Source organism: Suncus etruscus, chromosome 4 (assembly GCF_024139225.1).
Source record: "Suncus etruscus isolate mSunEtr1 chromosome 4, mSunEtr1.pri.cur, whole genome shotgun sequence".
NCBI lineage: Eukaryota > Metazoa > Chordata > Mammalia > Eulipotyphla > Soricidae > Suncus > Suncus etruscus.
In genome coordinates this window covers 154,510,641-154,522,497 of record NC_064851.1, presented here as the reverse complement: position 1 = coordinate 154,522,497, position 11,857 = coordinate 154,510,641, and positions in this window count along the sequence as shown.

The window sequence follows — 11,857 nt, the reverse complement described above, 5'->3', positions numbered from 1 at the left end:
GGATGTCTTGGCAGGTCTTGAGGACCATCTAGGGTGCTGGAAATTGAATCCATGCAACGCAATGACCTTTAACGCTGTGCTATTTCTCTTCCTCTACGTAGTTGTTCTCTTGTATTTCTAAATATCATGGTATAAAGTTACTGCTAGGAATGGAAAAGTATTCATTTAACATTGATGTGGGAAAAGACTAATTTTTTTATGCATTCAGGCATATGCAATGTTTTTTACTCAGCTTTTTCATTTTTGTCTTATTTATCTTTTATTTTATTTATTTTATTTTTTCATCTTGTATTTTGTGTTTTACTCATTATCAAGATCAAACTCCACACGTGGGGTGGTGCCAGAGACCAATTCTGTGACTTCATCCAAAGGCAGACCTTTTGCCACTGAGTTAATCCAGATCCCTAATCAAATAGTTTTACTCTTTCCTTTGGTTGAGGTGTGTAGAAATTTGCTGTTATCTAGCAGGTTACTGAACTAAGCTGCAAGGGCCCACGGCTGCCAAGGCTGCAGGGCTGCATGATGCAGAGGCCCAAGGCTGCTAGGTTGGGGCCTCATGCCCACCCAGGAACTCCAACATGTAGCAACTGCCCTTTCCCGGGGTTGAAAGAGAACAGAGAAGTAGAAACCAAGTATACCTTTTATTCCTCCTGGAGTCTGAGACCTGCTGCCACTGTGTGTGTGTGTGTGTGTGTGTGTGTGTGTGTGTGTGTGTGTGTGTGTGTGTGTGCATGTGTGTGTGTATGAGTCTGTGTGTGTTTGTGTGTGTGTCTGTGTGTGTTTGTGTGTGTGAAAGATAGAGATGGAAATTTACTGGCCAGAGGTGGCCAGGGGAGGCCTGGGTTCAAAAAAGAAAAAGAAAAAAATAGATATAAAGCAGGCAGCATCTCTTTAATGCTTTATCTCTAGCCCCCCAAGAACTAGCTATGCTCTGGTCACTATCCTGCCCCCCAACTGGCCAAGTTTTCCCTTTTACACCCGACATGATAAGGGGGTGTGTCCAAAGGGGGCGTGTCCAGGTCAATTGTCATTCAGAGGGGTTATCTAAGTGGCGTGTCCAAGTTCAACTGCCATACATCAGCAGAGGTAGATATTACGTAAATCGATCTTCATATGTGAATATATTTTGAGCCATCATGAAATCCCTGGAATAATTGTACTCAATCATGAGGTGTGATACTTTAAATGTATTTCTGGATTTACTTTGCTATTGTTGGAATTTTTTGCATCAGGCACATTAGTTTATTAGTTTATGCCTGCTTTGATATCCTGGTAATGTTTACCTCATTAAAAAGTATTTGGGGGTCCCAGAGAGATAGCACAGTGGTGTTTGCCTTTCAAGCAGCCAACCCAAGACCAAAGGTGGTTGGTTCGAATCCCGGTGTCCCATATGGTCCCCCATGCCTGCCAGGAGCTATTTCTAAGCAGACAGCCAGGAGTAACCCCTGAGCACAGCCGGGTGTGACCCAAAAACCAAAAAAAAAAAAAAAGTATTTGGGGCTCATTCTTTGGTCTTCTTCCACTGAGCTGCTTTTCATTTTAGGAGCAGAAAGCTTGGGTGGTTTAATTCCTTGCTCGAGTACTGGATTTCCGGAACCCATTCTTGTACCTCTTCACTGTGTGGATTATTTCCTGTGTCAATATTTGCTTCCAGGCCTGCCTCTCACAAGACCCTCATTTTGGAGCCATAGGTTCTGATAACAGATACTAACATCAAACAAATGACCATGTGCAAGGAAAGTGCCTTACTTCCTGGATTATCTCTCTGGTTCTATTTTGTGATTGTTATTGGGCCCACTCTCAGTGTTGGGGGGGGCTGGGACATTTAATCCATGTAGTGCTCAGGGACCACCCTGCTGTTCTGGGAGTAGGGATCGTCTAGTGCCAATGATCAAACTTAGGATCTTGCACATCTTTGGCATATGCTCTATTTCAATTAGCTCTCTCCCTGGCCTGATACATTATTTTTAATTTCCACAAAAAAAAAAAAGTATTTGGAAAAAATTTTTTATTTCTTTCCCTTTTTGGTAGTACATTATATGTGTTTGGGTTATACCTGCTAGTCCACAGGGGCTACTCCTGGCTCTGTACTAAGGGGCTGCTCTTGGTGGTACTTGTTGGACCATGAAGTTCTGGGATTCAAAATGGGGTTGACTAGCACTGAAGCGATAGTACAGCAGGTATTTGTCTTGCACATGTCCAACCCGGCTTCAATTCCTGGCATCCCATATGGCCCCCTAAGCCCTCTGAACTCGGGACTAAGAGTACTCCCGAGCATCATTGGGCGAGGCAGAAAACCCAAAACAAAGTGGGGTTTGACTATGTGCAAAGCACACATCTTCCAAACATATGAATTAGTTTTTTTCCAAGTTTTTAAAAACTTGGAAACTAGTGGTAATGGAACATCATTTTTTTTTTAATTTTTGTTGTTGTTGTTGTTGTTGTTGTTTTTGGACCACACCTGGGGGTGTTCAGAGGTTACTCCTGGCTCTGCACTCATAAATCCCTCCTGGCAGGCTTGGGGGACCATATGGGATGTTGGGGATGAACCATCTCTGGTTGTCTGCATGCAAGGCAAATGCCCTACCACTCTGGCCCTAACATCTTTGAAGGTTTAGTGACTTCACCAGTAAACCATCCTGACGTTGGTTTGGTGGAGAGACTTATGTTTCAGTGCAGATTAAATTCAAGGTTTCACACATGCAAGGCAAGTGCTCCACTACTGAGTCATAACTCCAGGAGACTTTATTACTATCTCAATTTCCTTGCTTATAAAGGATATGTTTAGGCTCTTATTCACTTCCGACTCAGTCTTAGATGGTTGTATTACTCTAAATACTCATTTATTTCTTTTAGGTTCTCTAACTTAGTGGTATACAGCTGTTTGTATTTTTTTTTTACAATACTCTTAATTTTGGTGGTGTTTGTTGTATCTTCTGATATGGTAACATTTCTGATTCCATTTATCAGGATTTTTCTCTCTCTCTCTTTTTTTTCTGCTTGCTTACCCTCTCAAAAATCAGCTCTTAGTTTCATTAAATTTTTATTGGCTTTTTCATTCAAGTAATTATTTCCTTCCTTCTACTGACTTTGGGTTTCTATAGTTCTTCTTTTTACTACTTCCCTAAGGTATGAGGTTAGATTGTCTGAGATTCTTTTCATTTTCTGATTAGAGGTATTTTCCATTCAACACTTTGACTATATTATACCGCTTCCTCTGACTTGTAAAATTTTAGGTGAAAAATCTGCTGATTTTATGGAAATACCTTTATATGTAAATATTTGCTTTTTCTTGCTGCTTTTATGTTACTGTGATATTAAACTTTTTTGCATTTTAATTGTATCGATCTCCTTGTAAGCCTTTTTTTTTTGGGTTAATTTTATTTAAAACTCTTTAAGCTTCCTGGATCTAGATTTCTGGTCCCTTTTTGCAGTTCCATGATGTTTCTTCAAATAAAATATCTGACACTTTCTCCAGTATGTCTCCTGTAGAACTCCTTAGATATAGATGTAGTTTCTTTTTATGTTATGCTACAATTTTGTTTATATTGTCTTTATTAAAAAAGTTTTTCTGGGGCCAGAGCAAGAGTACAGCAGGCTGGGTGATTGCCTTGCATGCAGCCAACTTGGGTTTAGTTCCTGGCATTTCCTATGGTTCCCCAAGCATACCAGAGTGATTCCTGAGTGCAGAACCAGGAGTAACCCCTGAGCGTTGCCAGTATGGCCACACAAAAAAAGTCTGGAAATAGTAAATTAGGTAGGATGCTTATCTTGAATGCAGTCACCTGGATTTACTCCCCAGGACCCACCAGGAGTGATTCTCCATATGCAGAGCCAAGAATAAGCCATGAGCCATAAGCACAGACAAGTATGACCAATATCCAAAAAACATTTTTCTTTTTTATAGTAATTTTTCATTGTTTCTTCTTTAATCTCCTCCATTAATTTCCTTATTTCTACAAACATCATTAGGATAGTTGCTTTAAAGTCTTCATCAGGGAGTGTGTTTATATTACTCTGATGTATTTTAGTTTCTAGATTCTCATCTTCATCTATCAGTGAGAGTGAGTTTCTCTGTTTCCTTTTTATCTGATGCTATGTGGAGACTTGATATAAAGATCCAGACTTATGCGGGACTAAGCCATGACTGGGGAAGTCAGGGTTGCAAAGACTAGACACTAACCATGTGTTCAAGTTCATGTAGATTTAGGGGTCCTCTTTTCACGCTAATTAAGCAAGGAGCTTGCAGTCAAAGTGCCCTCCAGCAGCAAATGACAGCAAATGAGCAGGCCTGGACAGCAACCCTTAGTTCACAGATGCTAGTATCTGATTGTAGCTGTGGTCAAAACAAGCATAAGCAACGATGGGGATTGTCATCACATGTGCAGACCAGTAGCAGGAGCACCATGTAGACATCTGCTGTGCCTGATAGAATTATAGTAGCAAATATTTAGAGCAACTGTAGTGATGAGGTTGAGTAAACCTTGGTTGCAATCAAAGTTCAATATCATGGTGCTTTTCCAGTAGTCAGGTGTGAAGGAAGCCTCAGGATCCAAAATTAGGACCTCAAGAGAAGCAAGTCTGGAAGCAAATGTTGACACAGAAAATAATCCACACAGTGAAAGAGGGCAAGAATGAGTTCAGGAATTCCAACACTCAAGCCAGGAATCCCAACAAATAAACCTTCTGCTTCTAAGAAGGAAAGCAGCTTAGTAGAAGACCAAAGAATAAGTGTTCTGCCTTCCTGAAGCTTGGGCTTTTATTAGCAAGAACCAGACCACAGCCTGGGATGGAGAAGGAATAGTAAGTAGAGAGGGACCCAGTAATCCAATTGACAGATTACACTCTAGGGTGGAAAATAAATACTGAGTAGGATAGGACCCAGTAATCCAACATCTCCCCTTAATTGACTTTATAGAAAAAAAACAAAGTAATTCACATCCCATGGTTCTAAGAAAAGGGCAGATGTCTCTAACTAAAAGATAAAGATAAAGGTTGACAATACTCTGCATAGGTGCAGCAAAAGTTGAGAAAATAGAAAGAAAAAACTTTGGCTTAAAAGTAGGGTATGCCTACCCTCGAAGCACTTGCCATAAGACCAACTACAGGCTCCAAGAACACGAATTTGTCCAACCTCCCAGTCTTTCTTCAAGGTCCCAGGAAAGGTTATCCTCAATCATGGTTTTCACTGTCAGGTTTCAATAATTGGTGATATTGGTGTTAGCATATATCCTAAGTTGAAGTCAGAATATCCTGATGTGTCTCTTGGTTTTATCTCACCATTATGTTGTAAGATAGGGAAATCTGCCTTCAAAGTCATTACTGATTTCCAAGCTGTAGTCAGGTTAGCATGTTAGCCCACTCTGGGGCAAGTATGTGCCAAGGCAGTTCCCTTCATGCCTAGATGATCTCCAATTTCCCTAGGCCAATCTGCCTTTATGGTCTCCCTGTCACATCAAAGTTACCCAGGGTTGGCTGATGTAAAGATGTAACGGCATGCAGCATAGATGTCTCCATATAGATATAGGGGAAGCAAGCCCACCAGATGTGTCTATTGACTTTCCTGGTGCAGTAAGCTGATATTTTCCCCAAGAAATGTTTTTGTCAGCAGGCCCGTTGGTGGACATTCATTATACCCCCTATGTGGATTACTGTCACTATTTCTGATATTCATGACATGATAGCGACATTACAATTTCTTTCTTATTATCTCCCCCTTGCAAAAAACACAGGCCAAAAGTACAGGCAGGCCTCTGTCTATGATTCAGGGAAATTTTTAGCACCAAAAAGTCTGCAGCTAGTTTTGCCCCCTGGCCAGATAAATCTGCATTTCTAAAAGCATAGTGGTCAGTGTATATGCAAATCAGCTTTTCTGGTTTCAGCTTCTAGGTGGTAAACAGTTTCTTTCTTGCCTTTTACTATTCAGGCCGGCTGCAAAATTGTAGCAAAACAAGTTTCTCTTCCTTTGTCATAAGAACCTCCTTTCTAAACCAGAGCACCCCCTTCTCATGCTACCACGGGATTCTTTTATCTTTTTTGGGGGTGGGAGTCACACCCGGCAGCGCTCAGAGATTACTCCTGGCTCTATGCTCAGAAATTGCTCCTGGCAGACTCGGGGGACCATATGGGGTGCCGGGATTCGAAACGCCGACCTTCTGCACTTTACCTCCATGCTATCTCTCCGGCCCCAGCACGGGATTCTTTTCACCTGTATCTGCTAGTTTTTTGATATATATATTCTAGGGCCCAGTACCGTTGTGCTGTTCCTCCTAAGATTCTCCGCCTTTTGTTAGTGTGGAAATACCATTCATACCAGAACCGGGCTTATATGTCACCAGCTTGAAAAGTAAAATTGTCTCACGTCTATTGAAGACGCAGGTCCCCATACAATTTATTTTGTATGGTCTCATTATTTCATATTTGTCTGTTCATGTGCCCTCTTTTCTTTCGTGAAGGATTATGTCCACTAGAAATGCTGAGACGCAAGACGCCTGCAGCAGTCAAGTCAACACGATGAGTTGGAAGGTGGTGTGGCCTTGGGCCTCTCATCCTCTATAGGAGTGTCCTGGTAGGAGGGGCTCTGTCCCGTCCCTCTTGAGGGTAGGAAGAGACTCTAATCTCTGGAACTCTTCTAGGTGTTGAGAGCAGAACCTAGGCTGTGGCCAGTCAGTGCAGATCCAGGGTCCACACTCAGAGAGGGTTGATTTCTGGTGTATGTGCACAGAACCATGCTGGACCCAAGGTTCAAGCACATAAAACCTAAACAAGTCACTTTGGCAATTGTTCAGGGTAGAAGGCCTTCTGTAGCAAAAATTTACTGAGTAATAACTCCTCTTGTATCTAATATTTTACTGTTGGGGCCTACGGGGAAGATAATAACAAACCAAACAATACATAACCTGGTTCTATCAGAAGCACAGAACTTCAAGAATACTATCTATACTATATTCTAAGAATTTCTACTAGCAAATCTAAAAAGAAGGGGGAAAGCTGTAACTACAATATGAAATACACCATAAAGAATATATATGTTGAAGAGATACACTTAAATATATATATATATTTTTTAAGAAGTATACAAAGAAGTTATACATATGCCCTAAGTTTTTTTTTTTTTTGGTTTTTGGGTCACACCAGGCAGTGCTCAGGGGTTACTCCTGGCTCCACACTCAGAAATCACTCCTGGCAAGCACAGGGGACCATATGGGATGCTGGGATTTGAACCAATGACATTCTGCATGAAAGGCAAATGCCTTACCTCCATGCTATCTCTCCAGCCCCGGCCCTAAGTTTTTTGAGATAGTCTGAGGAGAGGATAAATTACAGATCACATCTTTAGTCAGCAATGCAATCTTGTGGAATCTAAAAAAAAAATGGCTCTCATCAGTCACAGATCAGGAAATGTCCTAGAAACGAGGATCTTTCAAAAGCTGAAATCAGTTGTGAGCAACAGTCTATAGTGAAATGAAGTGGTAGAAATTGACCACCGAGAACACATCAGCAACAGCAAGCAGTGTGCCTGCCTTCTTTTCTGAAGATAACTTGCAGTTCAGTGATTCAAGTGACTCTGACAGCAGTAGCAGACAGAGCAATAAATTGAAGCAAGATACCTTCATGCAGGAAGAGCCGCTGGAGAGGACCATGAGCAGTTCACTTGCCAATGTGCTGCCCAAGCCCCGCTCTCCATGCAGTGGACTGTCTACAGCAAGTCCAGCTGGGCTGATTTATATTGATCCTTCAAACTTATACTGGAGCAGCACCATAAACAACAGTGCAGCCTCTGTGGCAGCAATGGTGTCATCTTATTTTTGGGAGAAAGAAATGGCCATATGTAACTCCACCCTGGATTTAGGTGTAGCTACCTGAGACCCACCCATTTATGGAAGGGGTCTTGGGAACCAGATATTATGTGTGACCTTACCTGCAAGACCCGGCCCATTCCTGGGACGGGTCTTGGAAAAGGTAGATAAGCCTTTGACCCAGGGGATTCGGCCCTTTCTGCCCTGCTGGGCTCTCTGGCTTTTGGGTCTTTGCCTCTTGTGGTCTTTGACCAGCATGGAGGTCAAAGGGAGATGGCTGAAAGGAGTTAAGATGCAGGGCTAAGAATAGCAATGCTTGAAAGGTTATGATGTAGGCCACACACATGTGGTGAATAGGGCGTGAATAAAGTTGATGCTTCCTGATGTCTGTCTCTGGATGAGTGTGATTCCGCCGTTCACCTAAACTTTGGACCCGCCAGCTAAATGGGGGTTGCGGAGCCACGTGGCCTGGGATGGCAGAAAGAAATCCATCCTTCACCATCCAGCACCATCATTAATTATTTGATTCAACAGCCATATACAAAAAAAAAGGGATATATACATATAATATAGCAGACTATGCATAATACAGACAGACTTTAAACAAACATAGAGGTGGCCACCATATACACACTCACACATAGATGAACAAAAGGATTGATCCATAGGTTGCATTAGAAAATTGACTCAGTTGGAACAGGTCAAAGTGCTTCAACATATAAATCCTGCATGTCAGGTGTAAAACTTTTCTAGTTCCTTAAAGGAATTGACATTGATGGAGGGGAGTTTTGCTGATAAAAGGCTTCATGGTAGTCCCTCTGTCCTAGGATCTGTGCAAAAACCAAGATCACAAATTACAGAAGACTGACTACCACAACCGCAACTGAGCAGAACTTTTCCTGGTACCATAAAGAAAGACCTTGGGGTCTGACAACTAACATGTCTGGAGCCTGTAATCAGTCTCATGACAGTTTCAAGGGTAGATGATGCTTCAAGGGTAGAGTCACCCTGTATCTCTTAGGCCAAGAGAATTTCCTTTCCAATTTCCAATTTCCTTTTCAATTTCCAATTGAGCCCATGCAAAGAAAGCATAACAAAACAACAACAACAACAAACTTGCCATATCTCCCCAGCCCCATTTTGAATTTTTTCTTATTTTCCTTTTCCTTTTATTTATATTTATAGCTTCTAGATAGGGGTTACCACCTTTTTTGTTTTTACAGAACCATAGAATATGAATCATCTTGTTCTGCCTCATATTTCTATATCTTCCTACAAATTGAGAAAAATAAGTGGATGGGACCCAGGGACCAAGTGCTCTCAGGTGCATTGAGTAGAAATAAAAAATGGTCAGACCTAAATATCCAAACCAAAGTCAACAACAATAGAATCAAGAGACCCAAACTATACACAAAATGGATCTGTTACACTAGCAGTTCAGGGGCTAAGGGTGGAGGTATGGGATGTATGTTGGGAACTATGGTGGAGGGAGGTCAACACTGATAGTGGGAATGGCCCTAATTCACTGTCACTATGTACCTGAAATTAATTGTGAAAGACTTGTAATTCACATTGATCTAATAAAAATTTTTAAAAAGGCTTCATGTTAAGAACATGCATAGAACATTCTTAAAACAGGGCTGGAGCAGTAGCACAAGCTATAAGGTGTGTCTGCCTTTCGTGTCCTAGCCTAGGATGGACATAGGTTCGATCCCTGGTGTCCCATATGGTCCCCCAAGCCAGGAGCGATTTCTGAGCTTAGAGCCAGGAATAACCCTTGAGTGTCACTGGGTGTGGCCCCTTCCCCCCAAAGAACATTCTTAAAACAATCATAATATTCAAGGCTAGAATACTAAGTATTATGGTGATAAGCACTGTAAAAAGAGTCTATGGCATTCAGATGCCTTATCCAAGCATCTCTGTGAAGAGAGATATTGGAAAATATATGCAGGTAAAATCAAATAAAAATGAATGATTTAAAATATGTGTTTATGGGGCCGGAGAGATAGCATGGAGGTAAGGCATTTGTCTTTCATGAAGAAGGTCAGTGGTTCGAATTCCGGCATTCCCTATGGTCCCCTGAGCCTGACAGGAGCGATTTCTGAGCATAAAGCTAGAAGTAACCTCTGAGTGCTGCCAGGTGTGACCCAAAAACCAAAAAATAATTTTTTGTTTAGATATGATAATGAGAAGTATATTAAGAGCCCAACAGAAAATATCACTGTAATGAAAAACTAGGGCATTTAACTATATCTCCACAGATCACTGTTAACTAAAGCATTGAAAGGTTATTATAAACATAATATAAAAGAAATTAAGACATTGAGACATTCTAATAATGAGGACTATAATGGAAGTCTGCATTCTGCAGCTGTTTTCCTATTGGTAAAAAAAAATGTTAGAACAGGGGCCAGAGAGATAGCATGGAGGTAAAGCATTTATGCCTTGCATGCAGAAGGATGGTGGTTCGAATCCCAGCATCCCATATGGTCCCCTACGCCTGCCAGGAGCGATTTCTGAGCATAGGGCCAGGAGTAACCCCTGAGCACTGCCACGTGCGACCCAAAAACCAAAAAAAAAAAAAAAAAAAAAAAAAAGCTAGAACAGTATTATAGACATCTCTAAGGAAAATTCCTTAGACATCTGCTAATTGAAACAGCTGTATCCATTGTAAAAGTCTCGTTAAAGTATAAAACAGAATATAAGCTGCTGAAGATTTGACAGATGAGTTGTCGATAACTGAAACTTCTTGAAACTCAAATCTATTTTATTATTTTTAATTTTTTTAATTATTTTTATTTTTAATATAAATCTTTATTTAAGCACCATGATTACAAACATGTTCGTAGTTGGTTTTCAGTCATAGGCAGAATACCCCCCCCTTTACCAGTGCAACAAAAATATTATTTATTTCTTTGGTTTTTGTAGTGCGCAGGGATTATTCCTGGCTCTGTGCTCAGAAATTGCTCCTGGCAGGCTCAGGGGCCATATGAGATGCTGGGAATCAAACCCAGGTTTGTCCCGGGTTGGCTGCATGCAGGAGAAATGCCCTACTGCTGTGCTATTGCTCCAGCTCCCTTGATCATCAAATTTAAACCAATGTTGTTGTCTTGCTGTATTTTTACAATAGCTGTGCAATGACCTTTGTTCATTTCACTATAATGACTCAAACAGAATAAATCGTATTTTCATGATTCTTATAGTCCATATGTATTGTGATAAGTCAAGATTTTCTAAAGGAAAGCCCACGTAGTTCTGTAGTTTTTCATCTATATTATATTATATATTATATTGTATTATATTATTATGTTATATTCTACAGGAATTGTAGCACTGAGTTTATGTAACAAGTGCTTCCTAAATTATGAAGTCTAGTGAGAGCAGGACCAAATTACCTCAAAATACCTCTGGAACTGATAATTTCCACTTCCAATAGTCTCTTCTTTATTGTGTGATGTGCGTTTATTGTCCCAGTTACCTGTTGAGTTATAGTTTCTTTCCTACTCTCGTCCATTTGAGTAATCTGTTTTGATTCTGAGGGAGGTTTGCTGTCTTATCATGCATTTGTCTGAATCTTTACATTTGTAATAATCCTGCTTCTGACAAGGTATAATGGGACCCAAAGTTTTCTTGACTGAGATGCCATTTGTAGAAACATCAGTATATCCTTTTCCTTGAATGAGGATATTACCAGCAATCCACTCATTGTTCATTTTTACTCGAATAGGTGAATTGTTTTTTTTCTGTATCTGAACATTATCTTTATGGTGTTTTTCTACATCTGTATAGGGCTCTCCTTGGGGGTAAATTTAAGAAGTTTAGTGAATGGCATGCCTTTTCAAAAAATATTTTAATAGTTGAGTTTTGAGAGTTCTGTGAGCTCTTCCAACTATGACTTGTCCCTGTGGATTATAGGGGATCCCAGTGATATGTTTGATTTGCCATTCCTTACAAAATAATCAAAAAGTTTTACTGATGTAGGCCCAGCCATTATCTGTCTTTATAAATTGCAGGAATGCAATTGTAGCATGAAGGTAAAAAGTGCTTTAGCTCATTCA